The sequence below is a fragment of the Petaurus breviceps genome, unplaced genomic scaffold (assembly GCF_028583685.1).
Source record: "Petaurus breviceps papuanus isolate PSGF00001 unplaced genomic scaffold, PetGlider_PUasm1.0 38, whole genome shotgun sequence".
Classification (NCBI taxonomy): domain Eukaryota; kingdom Metazoa; phylum Chordata; class Mammalia; order Diprotodontia; family Petauridae; genus Petaurus; species Petaurus breviceps.
The window spans coordinates 15,774,918-15,792,384 of NW_027186304.1; positions in this window are offsets into that span (position 1 = coordinate 15,774,918).

A 17,467-nucleotide genomic window follows, 5' to 3' on the forward strand; every position below is an offset into this window, starting at 1 on the left:
TAAAAACAAACAAACAAATATACTATAATTTCTTGGTTTTGATCCACTGCTCTCTGCTTCTATTTTATGAGAGTTCATCCCATCCACAGGTATGATAACTGACTGTGTATTTCCCCTCTACCCTACTGCTCTTCCTCTTTGTCCTCTTTCTTTCACTCTTTCCCTCTGCACCAGGGTTTGCTTTTGTGTACCACCTACCGCTTTCTACCCTCCCTTCTGTCAGCCCCACCCCCTCCATACTTAATTTCCTTTCACTCTTTCCCTCTGCACCAGGGTTTGCTTTTGTGTATCACCTACCGCTTTCTACCCTCCCTTCTGTCAGTCCCACCCCCTCCATACTTAATTTCCTTTCTTCCCACTTCCCTGTCAGGTAAGAGAGATTTATATATTTAACTGATGGTGTATACTATTCTTTATTTGAGCCAATTTGATGATAGTAAAGTTAAAGAAATGCCCATCTCCCACCTTTACATCTTTCCCTCCACTGTAATAGGCATTTTGTGCCTCCTCATGTGAAAAAGAATGACCCCATTCTGCCACTTCCTTCCTTCTGCACCCACTGTACTTCTCCGTCAAATCCTTTAATTAATTTTTTATGTCATTTCCTATCCTCTGACTTATTGTGAATCCCCAAAATTTGAATTATTACTGCTTTGCAGTAATTTTTCCTTGACCTGATAGTTCTATAGTTTTGATATGATATTGCTTTGATTTTTTTATTTTAAGATCTCTTTCCTGAGGTGATTGGTGGATTCTTTCAATGCCAATTTTTCCCTCTGATCCCAGGATGTCAGGGCAGTTTTCTTGATAATTTCTTGATAGATGCTGTCCAGGTCCTCCTTTTGATTATGGCTTTCAGGTACTTCAATGATTCTTCTATTATCTCTCCTGGATCTATTTCCCAGGTCAGTTGTTTTAACACTGAGGAATTTTAGATTTCCTTCTCTTTTGCATTCTTTGGATTTTGTTTTGTTGGTTCTTGATGTATCAAAGAGTCATTAGATTCCACTTCCCTCATTCTAAATTTTAAGGGTTTCCCTCAATTTTTGTACTTCCTTTTCCATTTAGCCAATACTACTTTTTAAGGAGTATATATATGTATATTTTTTTCTTTCTTTTTTCCAGTCTGCTGACTCTTATTTTTCCCCAAAATTATCTTGCATCATTCTCATTTCTTTTCCAAATTCCCCTTCTATCACTTGTATTTGATTTTAATCTCCTTTTTTAGTTTTTCTAAGAGTTCTTTCTGGGCCAATACTGGACCACTTCTCATTTTTCTTTGGGGTTTTGCCTAAAGGTGTTTTGATATTGTTGTTCTCTTCTGAGTTTGTGTCTTGATCTCTCTCACCACAATATCTATGGTCAGATACTTTTTTAGGTTTGTTTTTTGTTGATTATTTTTGGCCATTTCCCTTTTAAACTTAAACTCTGCTCCTGGGGCATAAGGGGCAATGTCCCAAGCTTCTTTGGCTGTAGGCCCTGGCTGTTTACCTGGTGCTGCACTATTATTTCCCTAAGGCCCATGGGGGACCCTTGTGTCTGGTGTTCTTCTGAGGGTGGTGGGGGGGTGAAGAGTGGGTGGAGCTTCTGGAGGTCTTGAGGGGTTGGCAGCTTACCTGGTGTTGACCCAGGGTCCCATTGTGTGTGCTGTGGCCCATGGAGGTTCCTTATTTTGGTTTCTGCCTATTTACTGGCTGTTACTGTGAAAAAAGTATAAAAGTGAGGGAGCACCAAGAAGATTGGTGACTTAATGTACTAATTTTAATATAGTTTGGGCTTCAAATCTTATTGATGCAGTCATTATTTCCTTTTCTAACCTCTGCCCACAGAATCCCCCATCTATTGGAAAGATTATTTTCCTCTTTGGCTATAGTAATGAGGGTGAAGATAATGAGGAAGCTGCTTACACTTAGATGATCATTTCTTCACATGTGCTACCCTCTAGAATACACATCAGTTTGAAAATTCTTCCTTTCATTTTCCAGATCTGTCAATCATCACTCTTTATGTCTCTCTTATTTCTCTCTATCATCTCTGTCTCTGTCTCTATCTGTCTGTCTTCCAATGACAAGCCCCTTGCACACCTCAGGGTCAAGGCTCACTTCTTGTGCTCTAGCCAAAATAGCAAATAGAACACAGATACCATTGTGGAGGATCATCTAACTTTACTCTTTTCGATTTTTGCCTTGTGACTTTCCCCACACATTCCCTGACCTGTGCCTTGGGAATTTATGATGTCAGGAACTCCTAGGTCCCCCAGTGTGGGGCTGACAAAGAATTTTCCTGTATAAGAGAGGGAAATCACTGACAAGAAAGGGGAGCTCAAACCTGACATGCCTGGCTAAAATCCTATGGAGTTCTCTAAGCCATCCAGCATGGTTACTCCTGGCCTCATCAGCTGTGGTAGACCAGTCAGGGGCAGTGCTTTCAAGCCCTGGGCCCCAGCATAGAAGGACATAATCAGGCCCCAGTATTACAGTACCTACAATGTAATTACTAACTATTGGAAGATAGTGGCAGGGCAGAGTCAGGCCATTTATACAGGGGATTTCAGAGGTCAATGTCAGACTCTATTAGTGGTAGGTCTTTATTGACACTGATTCAGCATGGGCAAGAAAGGCTAAGGTCTTAGGAATTTCAGTCGCTATGCCTCAGTATAGGGGATTGCAGTTGACTGTGGTCAAGTGGGAAGGAGGCAGGGACAGGTCTAGGAAGTAGTTAATGCAGACAGGGTCTTGTGGTATCTGGGGAGCAATAGTCCTGGATGTAGGTCCCAGTCTTGGATAGAAGGGGTAGGACAGTGAGCACAACCACAATGGAAGAACTTCAGGTAGAACTCAAGTGCCTTGCTTTCTAATCCATTTGCCTTTGGATTCACAAACCCTGGGCTTGTGTTTAAATTGAGTTCTCCCTAATTATAAAGGCTTGCAAATGCTACCAGTGTACTTTCCCCTATGATTTTGTATAATTTCTAGGACAGAGTTGTTGATCACCCATGACACAGATTTGTTATTGTCAATTTCTTTAATATTGATATATCTTATACACTTGGCCAGCTCAGCAACACATCATGGCACACTGGGCTCCCCCAGCAATTGTATGCCCAGACACAACCATATCTGAAGCTGTTATTTTCATTATTCTTTTTAAAACAAGATCTTATAAGTTTCCTCTTGGTTTCTTCCAAAATTATAAATACTTGAACAAGCAGAATGTTAGGGTCTAGTCTTAAAACAGTAAAAGTCCTTTGTTTCTCCCTACTAATATGTGGTGGTTTTAGGCAGTCCTATCAATCAGTAAACATTTATTAAGCTCCTTCTATAGGCTAGGTACTGTGCTAAGTATTGAGAGGGGTTTTGCTGAAAGAGGCAAAAGAGAGTTGCTGCCTTCAAGGAACTTACAATCTAATGGGAGAGACAATGGTGTCCTCAGAGCTATTACCTTTAGAAATATTGCTTTACTTGGTGCACAATAGTGCTATTACTATTTGTGCCTGCTATTACTAACAGTTTCCTGAAATGTTCTGAGACCTTGCTTCTTCACCAGTAAAATGAGGGTAAGAAGAATTGCCATTACCTCCTTATAGGATGTTGTGAAGACAATTATTTATAAATCACATAGTGTTACATGGATGAATTGGCATATTATTACTATCACAATCTTATCACTATTATCATCACTATCTTCATTAATAGTATTTAGAAATTGATTATGTCAGTTTTTGTTTTGTTTTGCAAGATGCTCTTGTGTGGTTGTTCAGTTGATTTTCAGTCTTGTGTAACTCTTCAGGACCTCGTTTGTGGTTTTTACTGGAGTGGTTTGTTATTTTTTTATGCAGCTCATTTTACAGATAAGGAAACTGAATAAAATAAGGTTAAGTGACTCTATCAGTCACACATCTAGTAAGTTCCTAAGGCCAGATTTGAACTCACTTAAAAGAGTCTTCCTGACTCCTGGCCCATCATTATATCCACATAGCTGCCCTCTTCTGGGTGCATACAACTTTTAATCACATAAATTGTAATTTAAATAATATGTATTTTTTTCTGAAAAAATATAATAACATTTTCCCACCCCAGCCCTCTGTATAATGTTTCTATACATCCTCATGAGTTATTGAGGAACCAGGAAAAGAGCTATCAGAGATTTTCAGAGCATAACTACATGACTAAAGGATTTTTGCTATTCTGGGCATCCTTCCTTTTTTTGTGAATACACTCTTGCTCTCCGATCTTGTTCCACAAATTTTATTTGAAGGTGAATGGGTGGGTGTAGTATAGGATAAGGGTGGTTGGTGCACTTGAGATTTCTATTAGCCATTGGGAACATTTGGGCCACACTCAAAAATAGAGCACCATCCCTCCAGGAACTTCTCTCCTTGAAAATCTATTTCTTAAGCTAAAATAGAAAAAAATAGGAAATTAAGTTCATTTTTGAAAAATTAAGAACTTTTCAGAAGTGTATCTATTTTATTCAGAAAACAGTACTTCTTTTAATTAAGGAGGTTTTTTTCTTGTCCTTCATGGTAGCCAAAGCATATGACATCATTCTTCAAATTTGTTCTTAAAAGTGAATTTATATTTTACTTCTTTTTAGAGATATATTTTATTGTTACTTTTCTTTTACATTGCTAAATTTCTCCCTGTGCTTCATAATTAAATTCTAAAACCATTTGCTATGCTTCATATCTGTGTGCCAAACACTAGGATGGGATATACCATATACACAGCTAAGTAAATGCAGAGTGTACAGAAAGTAATACAAAGTAATTTCAAGAAGGACAACTCACCACTTTGGGGTTCAGGAAAGGATTGTTTGTATGAAATGGTACATGAGTCATGAAGGAAGTTAATTAGTAATTCTATGAGACTGAGGTGAAGGGGAACACATGCAAAATAAAATTGGCCGATAGATAAAATGAAAATTATAGCTTATTTATTATAATGTATGCTCTTGTCTCACTCTTTTAGTACAAGGCGTGCTATATACATCCTTGATTTTCCACAATATCCAAAGGCATATGAGGGATTTCTTTTATCTGCCATCGGATGGACCGCTCCCTCTGTTCTCCTATTATAATAGGCCAATAACTAGCACACCAAGTTTGATTTAATCAATTAATATCAGATACTTTTACAGAGAGATCTTTCCTTCAAAGATATGACAAATATTCCACTCCAAAACTTGGCTGCATAATTTCTCCTACATCAGGAATATCTGTTGCAGATGGGGTTAGGTTCACACTTTAGTTCAGTTTCTGAATAGAGTTAGTCTTATCAAAATCACATCCATTAAAAAAAGATTTATTTTTTGGAAAAACAAATGTCACAAGTTCATGTCTAGAGCTAACTACTTTGCTTGCTTCTTTTGGCTAGAGTCTCATACCTTTGTTCCTTAGAATATCAGTACTTGGCTGCTTACAATGTTTAGGATTCCTGAAGTTCTGGACCATTTCAATGGCAAGCAAAATAGGATTTTTTTGCTGTTTTTTTTTTTTTGGACTGAGTTTTAGCTAAGGAAGTGCCTTTGAGCCTAGCCTTTGATTGTATCAATAGTCTGATTGGAAACAGTATACATTGTATTGCCTTTAATAAGCCTAAGGGAGTTTGAAGATATTTCCTGCTTGGGGAGTCTAGGTGGTGCAGTGAATAGAGCACTGGCCCTGAAATCAGGAGGACCTGAGTTCAAATTTGCCCTCAGACACTTAACACTTACTAGCCATGTGACCTTGGCCAAGTCACTTAACTCCAACTGCCCTGTCTTCCCCCTCCAAAAATAAAAAAAAAAAAAGATATTTCCTGTCCTTAATAGCCCGAAGGGAAGTTGAAGATCTCTCCTGAACCTTTACAGGCCAAATGTAATCACATGGGAGCCCACAGTGGGAGGAGCTTGAAAAGAGGGTGGAACAGCAAAGGGCAGATAAGAACAGGAGCAGAGTTGGGAGCAGCCAGTACCGAGAGGGAGGATATTTGGGATGTTGGCACTCTGTTGATCTGTATTACTTAAGTCCTGGCTGTTGTTCTGTGTTGATTTCTCAGACAGAAGCTCTGTCTCTTCTGTATTGGTTTCTTGTGGTCCTATTAAACTTTGTTTTCCCAGAAGCAGAAGTGAGAAGATCTTGCAGGGGAACAGTCCCTGTGAGCTGAGATATGGAACAGGAGGGGAGATCTGCCTTCACGTGAATCCAGGCAGGAGTTGGGAGTGGTCAACCCTTGGAGAAGGAGCCCCAGGGTTTGGAAGCCAGCCTCAAGTCAAGATGAAAAAGGACTTTACTTACATAGTCTATATTGACTGAAGAGATTGTAACTTACTGTGAAGTAGGGGTGGATAATGTGTGCATTTTCTGCTAACCCTTAAAGATATAAGATATACTGAATGATATGTTTTGCTTAAGACTATATGGCCACCTTAGTGATAAGTTATGTTGTTGTGAATGTCATGCTTTAGTTTGTTTATTGCTGAATAAATAGACAGCTCAGAGACCCTTAAAGTCATTCACAGCAGCAGTACTCAGGAGATATGCTCCTCATTGCCTGTACAGCCACTGAGACTTATCGACAGAATTCAAAGTTTGCATTCCCTCTTGCACCTACAACATGAAAAAGAACAAATAAAAAAGCCCCAAGAAGCATCTCTGTTACTTGGGGACCTTAGGACCTCAGTAGAGGAGAAGCCACACAGTCCATTCCCTTACAGCATTGTTCACTCACCAGAAGCTATTAGCAAAGGAGTCACCTGGCTTCTTCAGACATAATTACATAGTACAAAGCCAAAACAGGTTCTGCTTCAGGACCCTGTGAATATGTGAAAAGTCCCACCTAAAAACGTAATGGAAAGGGGCTCTGGCCAACCAAATTGTAGGTCAAACCAGAACCATTAACAAAATTTTCATGTATACTCCAGTCCTCATAATTCTCCCAGAAGCAACTCTCTAGCATACTTCATGTGGATGATGCCATCTGAGCAAACAGATGGGGTCTGCACATATGTTAGACTGGGACACAATAGAATTTTCCCAAATAGAATTGTGTTGGGTTAAAATAGAGGGAAAAGGAGAAAGAACTAATGTTATTCAAAATATTTCCTTCATATGTAGGTGAGTCAGAAAATTTTTAATGACTTACAGAGTAAACATTAAATATTATTCTCTAGCCAGGGTCATAAAAATGAATATTTCAAGTCAAAGGACGCCTTGTTCAAGTTGAACTCCAAAAAGAAAAGAAGGCAAGTTTGAACATTTTCTTTAGAACCATAAGGTATGTCATATAAATGACAAATGTTGTAACCTTCACCTCTATTATGCTGTTCATTCTTTTTCAGTCGTGCTAACTAAAACATTAATTTAAAAAGCTGTGTTCTGAACTATTAGAAAATGAATGTATAATGGAAAAGGTGAAAAATAGAATAGTGTAGCTGTTCATTCTCCCTTTTTAAATAAGTGTTGGTAATTAATTTTCTCATAAGATATGTTTGAGGTGAATGCATTAATCTTGGCAACAAAGGTTTTACATTTCCAAATAGAATGAGGTGAAGGATAAGCATGTATTTAGCAAAATTCTTGCTGTATGTCCTTGAAGTAATTGTAGCATCTTTGCCTCATTTTGTCATTCATTGAACTTTGAAGATTTGACCTTTATTCCTACTTCACAAGAATGTTTAACTAGAAACTTAACTAAGGAGGGAGTAAAGGTGTTGGACTAAAATAATGAAACCTAAAAGGTGCTAATAGCATCTTAATTCCCTTGGCAAACTGGGGTGAGCTCTTTTCCTATTTTCCTTTGTTTGATTCCACCCTACATAAGACTCCACCACAGTGGTCTCCCGAACTGTATTCTTGTACCTCCATCAACACAATACAAAGTCCCATCCTATCACCACACAAAACTTAGGGTACCTGTTATTCTGCTTGCTTGTGTAAAAAAAGGAATCCTTCTTATATCCCAAATATTAAGTCAATATACCCAGATGTTAGCTCTCTAATTATTACTGTAAGTAGTTTGGATATATAGATTTATTAAGATCCTATGAATCGATCATGCAACAAATATTTCTTAAGCTCCCACTGTCCCAAGAACTATGCTAGGCAAAAATGAGAAATTCCGACATGAACCAGCTAGGTTGCTCAGCGGATAGAGCACCAGGCTTGAAGTAAGCAAGACCTGAATTCAGATCCAATCTAACTGTTTGACCCTGGCCAAATCACTTCACTCCATTTGCCTCAGTTTCTTCCTGTGTAAAATGAGTTGGAGAAGAAAATGTCAAACCACTCTAGTATCTTTGCCAAGAAAACCCCAGACAGGGTAATGAAGAGTTGGATATGACTGAAATTACAAAAAAAAAAAAGGCAACAACAAAATGAACCAAATGAATGAAAGGAAAAAGTACCATGTAATGAACTGTTTTAATATTCCAAAGTGTGTATCGACGCTTGAGTCTCTGCCTTTAACAACATCAAAAATAAAATTAATCCATTACTTTACTTAACTAGGAGAACCCAATACCATATTTATTACTGCATTTATATTCATATAAGAAATAAACTATGAGGTTTTGTCATTGTTGAACAAGCTTATCTATATCTGTCAGATCTTGCTTTATCTTAATTAGCATGAAGTCTGTGACACTGTTTAACACTTTTGTTTGAGTTTTAAACCTTGTTGTTGTCTTTTTTGTCTATAACTGTGATTTAATCAGTATAGTGATTCTTTGAAGAACTGAATCTAAATTAATCTTTCATAGAGACACGATCTAGTATGGGTGTCCTGGGGGCAACGACAAATAAAATGATCAAAGAATGGATCTATTTAGAGAATGATTAACTTTCTGCAAACTAAAATTAAAAAAAATAGAGATATCTTTTTATTTCATCAAATAAGATTGTTTATCATTTTTGTTTGCATACCAAGTATGGTGACTACATACAGATTCAAGTGACAAGTAAGGAAAGGGCTTGTAATGTAAACCATTAACAAAATTTCAAAGGTGAATTTCACAGTTCTGAGGATCTAGACTCAGGAGAAAGCTAAAAAGGACTGGTTCATTGCTTTTTTCCAGAGAATCAATAATCCTTTATCAGGCTTGGATTTTGCTGATTTAACTTTTCTACCTTTATTTGTTTATGTTTATGTTTCTTTTGATGGCCTAATTCAAGAATATATAGAAGCAAGAATGAAATGGATAGAAGCCTTTAACAATTGGACTCTTATTTTCTGGATAATGAACTTGCCTCCAAAGCCTTTCCACTTCCAAATTTGCCTATTACTGTCAAAGATAAACATCATTCTCCCTGTCACCCATGATCACAATCTATATTTCATGATCTACTACTCACTGTCTTACTTCACTCCACCACACTTACCCTTACCCCATATTCAATCTGTTTCCAAAGACTATTGATTTTACCTTTGTAACATCCCTTGTATATGCCTCCTCACTTTTGACATTGCCACTGCTATGGTGCAGGCCCTTATTACTTCACTCCTAAAAGTATTGTAATAGCCTTCTAGTTGGTCTCCCTTCCCAAAGTCTTCCCATTCCAGTACATCTTCCACTCAACTGCTAAAGTGATCTTTCTGAATTGCAGGTTGGATAATGTCCAGTTTCCCTCCACTTCCCACCTCCTGCCCACATACACAATAAATAAAAGCTGGTAGTTCCTATGCATTTCTAGTATCAAATATAAAATCCTCTATTTAGTGTTCAAATCCTACATAATGCTCCCCTCTTTCCAGTCTTCTGACACTTTATGATCTATCACTGGCCCCTGCTCTGTGATCCAGTGATACATACCTCCTATCTCGTCTTTGAACAAGATATTCCGTCTCCCCGCTCCTGAACATTGCCACTGGTTGTTCCCTGAGTCTGTAATTCTATTTCTTTTCACCTCTGCCTCTTGGCTTCTCTAGCTTCCTTCAAGTCCTAGTTTAAATACCATCTTTTTAAAGAAGTCTTTCCTGATCCAAGTTAATTCTTTTGCCTTCCATTTGTGAATTATCTCCAATTTACATTGAATATATTTTATTTAAACATAGTTTGCATGTTGCCTCTCCCATTACACAGTCAGCTCTTTGAGAGCAGACTTTTTCCTTTCTTTCTATAGTTCACACTTAGAATAGTACTTGACACAATAAACAGTTAATAAAAGTCTATTTTTTTGACTGATTCTGAGGGAGAGATCAGAAGAAATAAATAAAATACATGTTAAACTATCACAAATAGTTTGATCATCACCTCCTTTAAAGTTATAGTGGAGATAGTCCAAGACCCTGAATTCAAAAGCATCCGGAATAGCAGTGTCCCCAGACCACTGGTCTTAGTACTAGCTGATTCTCACAGTAATTGGCTCCAGAGAAAGGCCCATCTCCTTTACCAACAGCAGTTCCAAATGTGGACAAATCACCACCAACTGGTAGGTATACCCCAAAGCCTTTGCAAAGGCAGGACCCCTAAGGAGCTTCAGCTCTGCTTCCAACTCAACCATCGTCCCAACCACCATGGTAGGAAGTGATCTCTGTCGAGTTAGTGCTTGACAATTGTTCTTCTTATCATTAAAGTCCTTGGCACTGTCAAATGGCTCGGCATCAGAGACTTATATGATTTTATCACTGGAAATATGATTAAGGGCACATTGCCATCTACTCTGCTGTTAAAGTATCATAGGACCTCTCCATTTTACTTGTAACTGAAACATTTATTGTATGTTGTCTCCCCTACAATGTGAGCTCCTTGAGTACATGGATTATTCTACTTTTACATTTGTGTACCTAGTATTTAGCACAGTACTTTTCACTTAATAAGTCCTTAATAAATTCTTTATTCATTCCATTTGCTCATTCATTCAAACATAGGAAACCTCTGATTAGAATACTTCCTCCTTCAGTCCAGATCAGTAATGCTTATGTAATTTAGAGTTTTAGTGGCTTGCCTGGGGATACTATTAGGTGATTTGTTCAGGGTCATAAAATTATCGTGCTTCAGAGTATTAGATAATGTCCCACCTTTATCCAATCAATCCCATTAAAAGACTTCACTGAAAAGCATTGTTGTTTGAGAAATTTTGAAATTATTACATACATATATACATAGGTATACTTTTATATATAACCACTATATATACACAGAGTATATATCATACATGGTTGTGTGTTTTCACTATATATATGCATATATAGAGAATATGAATACACACATATATATATATACATGTAGATGTAATTTATATATGTGCATATACATGCATACATACATATGTATGTGTATACACATCAGTGAAAATACCAGTCCTTTTATAAATATTTTTAAAACTTGTGGGAAGATGTTATTATTACAATTCTGGCACATGAACTGCTTTGACAGCACTAGAGTACAGGCAGAATTTAGGAAACTTCCTCAGGATACTGCTCCTGGCACATGATAGGCAGAGACTGATTTTCAGGTAAGTGCTGTGCTGGGGTGGTACCATACTGGAGTTAGTCAGGCTGGGTAAATGATCACCTGTGGTTGGGAATCCACCTATAACTTAATTTCTGGATCCAGCTTTCATCTTGAGTACAGGATTCAGAATTCCTGGGTCAGAGACAGTCAAGTAAAGCTAGGGCTGGTCCATAGCTCAACCAATTGGGCATTTTCCTATGATTTTCATGACACCAGGAAGGAGGTGGAGTAGGGGGAAGGGGAACATGACAGGTAGGAGCTCTTAAAGTGGGGGAAGGTTCCATAGCATTCATCTCTGTCACCATCAATCTGTCAGTTTGGAATGTACCTGTGATAAAAGTTGGCCACCAAACCTTCAGAAAGGGGGAACAACTGTGATGTATGGATGGAAAGAAAGAAGGAAAGAAGAAATACAGGAAGAAAGTAAGGAAGCATTTATTAAACACATACTGTCTGTTAGACACACAGTAAGAGGTTTACAAATCTCATTTGATCTCACAACATTCTTGGGGGGTAAGCGCTAGATTTTTCCCATTTTACAATTGAAGGAACTGAGGTAGAAGTAGGTAAAGTGATTTGCCTGTGCCTGATACTGGATCAAAATTTAGGTCTCCCTTGATCTTCTACAACCCGCAGCTATTGCTGATAGGAATGTAAGGGGCTGGCAGGCCTTGGCCAGGCAAACAATCAGAAGCAATTATGCTGTTGATACAGAGGCACAAAGCTAGAGTAGGAAGACTGACTACTGGAAATCTCATTCAATCTGACAAAAAGAAAAACAACAGCAAAACTATAAAAAAGAAATATTTAGGATATTCCAAATTATTTCAACTGGGGAAATATCTAGCTCTAAGCACTTTCATCCACAAAGAGAGAGAAATAACAGATGAATAAAGCATAAAACTTTTTTTAAAGCAAGCTTAGAGAACAGTGATTTTTGAAAAAGCAAAAATAGACATTTGGATCCTCAAAGAAGAGATTGAAACAAAATTGAAAAGAACAAAATAATATTTTAGTAAGATCTCAATATTAGCATGCTATTTCCTATATTTGTAACCTAAAGATTAGATTTTCAAGGTATTTTTCCTAGATGCTATTTAGTACCTCCTAGGCTTTGTGCCTGCTGGACTAATAGAAGCCACAAAGTTGTGAAGGTTACAAGAAGGAGAGCTTAAACCTTATGAAGAGACATCCTAAATGTGGATAATTTGAATCTCAAAGATTAAAATCCTCCTACATTTACTTATGTTCCCCCTCCAAAATCTTAATCTTTATTAAAATAACCAGATAAAGTCTGTTTGGCAACAGGGTTAGTGGGGGGGGAGAGGGGGAAGAAAGAAGTAACCTTGATACTAGGAAGACCTGGATTAAGTCCCTAGTTTGCACACAGACTGGTTGAGTAACCCTGGGCTAGTCATTTCACTTCTCAGTGTTCTCAAATACTCTAGAAGTTTTTATTACGGAGAAGGTGCCATTAGTGAGGAATTTAATTCCCTAGGGCGTTAACTTTTATATCTTAGTATCTTTATCATTTCTCTATCCTGAGTATTCTCATCTCTACCTTAGTAAATATCTTAGCAAATATTAGTGTATATACATATATAATTGATAATGATTAAACACAAATTACATGTATTTGTGTTTTGATAACAACATTTTAAGAAGATGTACTAATTAATTTAATATACTGATTCTCTATGCGTTAATGAAAAGTTCCATAAATTAATCCTGTCTTTTGGTAATTATTCTTAGGGTCATGTAAAGGAAGTGTATTCAAGGTATGAAGGACAATTTTTGTAAAAGTACAGAGTTGTATAAAATTTTAAAAAGTGATATTAATTATATTTTGCCAAGAAACTAACTTTAGATTTAATATTCCCTTTGGTAGGTTCTTTCCCAGGTAAACTTCACCCACCAGTATAATGGCAAGCAAAGTAGAAGTTTGCTCCTTGTTTCAGCCAATCAAGTGCCTTTGAGCCTCATCTTTGATAGTGTTAAGTCTTTGTTGGAAACAGCAAACCTTGTGTTGCCCTTAATAGGGCTAAGCCAGTTTGGAGACCTTCTCTGCTCTTAATTGGCCTAAGGTCATCACATGGAGCCCACCGTGGCAGGAGCTCGCTGACAGAGGAGACTAAGAAGGGTGGAACAGAGAGGAGCAGAGCAGATAAAAGCTTGAGCAAGAGCTGGGACCAAGCAGAGTTAAGAGAGAGAATGTTTGTGTTGTGGGCACTCTGGGTGTATGCTACTTTGTCAGACAGAAGCATTCTGTTGAGTTGTGTCACTTTCTCTGACAGAAGCATTCCCTCTGTTGATTTGTGTTGATTTCTCAGACAGAAAGTTAGTTGAGATGATAGTGAAGGCAATGTGTGTAAATATTGTTGTAGCCCTGTTGAGCTTTCTTTTCCTAGAAACAGGAACTGAAGAGCTTGGGGTGAAGCAGTCCCTGGGAGATACAAGACGGAACAGGATCAGTGAGCTACCTACTTGTACATCCAAGCAATAGTAGGGTGTGTCCAGGCAAGAGCTGGGATCCTGGAAGTGGATCCAAGGGGTTTGGAAGTCAGCCTTAAGCTAAGATAAAGGAGACTTTACTTGGGTACTCAGTGCTGACTAATGATATTGTAACTTACAATGACCTAGGGGTGGATCCTCTTTGTAGTTTCCACTATCCCTTAAAGATGATTGGCTTAAGGATGATTGGAAGTCAACTTCCAACCAAGATGAAAGGTTTTGGATGGGGTTCTTTATATTGGTTCAGAAGATTGTGACTTGCTGAATGGTATGTTTTGTTTAAGACTATGTGTCCAACTTAGTAATAAGTTGTTAATGTTATGTTCTTGTGAATGTTGTGCTTTAGTTTCTTATGGTTTGCTTTAGTTCATTGATGAATAGAAGCTCACTATACTATGGAATTTATTATTCACAAACCAGTTATTCACAACACCAGTCCTCAGGAAAGCGGCTTGTGATTGACTTTACAACTACCTGCATAACAGTAAAACTTTTCTAAAGGTCAAGCTATTTTCTAATCATTATCAGCACCTTTGTAACCGCACTCATCACCCACTTTTCAGAGAAACCTGATAACCTAAAAAGCTACATCTCATTATTGTCTTGTGTCTCAAATCCCATGTCTTAGTTATGATTAAGGCAGTTCAGAAGCTGAGGTTCAAATGGCTGGAATCTCAATTTTGACTATGTCATCAATAGCTGGTTACAAGAAGACATACATATGCTCTTTGAGATTTTGCTCTGTCATCTTGCTAGTTGTCACAAAAGACCCTATCAATCCTCACTTAATATCTTTGCTCATTGAGAGATGCCACTGATCCAATTTATTGGTTACTGCTTGTCTAATTAATAAAGTGACCATATTTGGAACTTTGTCTCACAGTTTATGTTAACTTGACAAAGTAACAGGTAGGAGGGGACGCCCACAATTTGAATTTAGGCATGTATGCTTGTTTGTGTTTTTTTTGTGGTTTTTTTCTTTTCTTTTGTTTTTTTTTGGGGGGGGGGGGGGCAATTGGGGTTAAGTAACTTGCTCAAGGTTACATGGCTAAGTTTTTTGTGTGGGTGTTAAGTGTCTGAAGCCAGAACCGAACTCAGGTCCTCCTGACTCCGGGCCGGCAATTTACTCACTGCGCCACCTAGCTGCCCTGGTTGGCCAGTTTGTATGGAACTTTGAGTACAAGGGATATCCAGAGTGAGAAGTCTGAATTTAGCCTATTATGGACAAGGGAACAGCATGAAAATTTCTCAATTACAGAGTGAACTGATCAGTTTGGTGCCTCAGGAACTTAATTTTGTCAACTCCACACAAAACTGGAGTCATTGAGGTTGATTTATTCATTAGTGAGAATAGGGATTGCATTTAAGAACCTATTGCAATAATTTGGCCAGAGGTAATAAGGACATCAGTCAGGGTGATAGCTATATGAAAATTGAAAATGGATGAATAGATGGTGAAAATGTTTAGAGATAGAATCAATGGCATTTGGTAACTATTTGGATATAGAAGATTAGTTTTCACAAGTAAGCAAAAGGATGACAGGTGGGACAATTCAAAATTATAGTTTCCCACATGGAATAATATTGGACTCTAAGTATATTAAGGGAAATAATCAATTATGTACCACTTACCCTGTACCAGATATGTGCTAAGTGCCTTAGAAATGGATCAGTTCAGCATCACAATAACAATATGAAGTAGGTGCTATTAAATATTTCATGATAAATGGGTAAGGTCAGACTCTAGAAACAAATGGAATTTAAATGGAGCATGAATCGTGGTACTAGAACTAATATAAAACAAAGACAAAAGCGTACAAAGAAAAAGAACAACAAAAAAGCAGAATGAACATAGTTACAGTTTATTTTTTATACTTTCCTGGGTTGTCCTTACTGGGAAAATGTGTATATCTATATCTACATCTACATCTACATTACATCTACATCTACATATCTATATATCTTTCCATCTCTTTGTCCATTTTCCCACTGGTGAGTTGTCTCCAAGACTTCATTGTGAAAAATTGTCTAGACCAACCATCCTTCATTCTCTGGACTTTGGATCACCATCCCTTGCCCCTCAGCTCCTTTTCATGTATTGTCTTTCTTCCCTCCAACAAAAAGTAATCTCCTCGAAAGCAGAGATAGTCTTTTGCTGGCAGTGGTGATTCTTTTTATCCATATTTATAGGCCCAGAACTTAACACACTGGAAGTTAAGAAAGCTTCTTGCAGACTGTTTCTATACACTTCATATGTCTATACTCTTTCTAATCATCTATAAAACATAGTTCTGTTAATTTTACAATTTATTTCAGTAAGGTTTTTTTTTCTGAATTTGGAGTAAAATTATTGTGATAGTTTGGTATACTTTCTTTCCTGAATGTAAAGCATTCCACTACTCCTTATGATTTTTTATGTTATTGATTTCTTTGTTTGTTTTTGAAATTACAAATCATTCCAATACTTCATTATGCCTTATTATTCAATAATCAGTGGGAAATAATTGTTCTGGGGGAAAACTGTATAAATAAGGAGATTTATTTAGAACTTTAAAAAAGATAATCATATTTAGATGACTTTAAGAAAAAAAATACTGAAAAGTAAATTCTAGCTATTTAAAGGAAAAGAATTAGCTTAAAGGAGAATTAGAATTAATATTGATATAGAATATATCCAAATATGCTAGACTTACTTTGGAACAATTGATTATTTTTACTGATTTTTTTTAAACTGTAAAATATAAAAGATTCATTCTTATTTAATCTTATAGTATATCACAAGTAAAAGAATATATACTCTGTGTTTCCAAAGGCATGAAAAAAAGAGTTTTAACCTTTCTTAGTGTTATGAAAGTCTATGGCAATCTGGTGAAGAATATAGCCATGTCTGAGAATAATGTTGAGTTTTTTGGTCAAAATTTAAGAAAATGATAATTTCCATTTAGAATTTAATGAACATAAAGATGCAATTTGTTTCTAATCCACATTCATGGACATCTTGAAATCTATTCATACACAGGAGGTTCATGGGACTCATGATAAAAAAATCTTAAATTCGAAAAATAATGGTAATAGGAGAAACCAACAGTTCTCAGAAGGAAGTAAGAAAGAGTATCAAATGATGCTTGTAGCATCAAATTCATAAGTCAATGCAGAGAGCATGAATGTTAACTAAATATAACTTGATATGTTAATATCAATGTAAAGAGCTACATAAAATTTTGTAGGAATCAGTGAAATAGGTATGGTGAGATGACAACAATATGACGATATATGAGTTTACATTACATAAAAGTGTTAAAACTAACAGAAGGAAAATGGCAGTCACAGAATATATCAAGAAACTATAATTCTATTATAAAGGCATAAATCTGAAGAAAGATGCATGTTAGAGAACATGTGAAGATGGGGGAAATATAAATGTTCTTCTGTGATAATCCTGCAGTTCACTCTAACAGACGGAGGGGAAGACTGATATTTTCTTGGTAGCGTTTAACTGTGATCTCATCACTTTGAGAGGTCC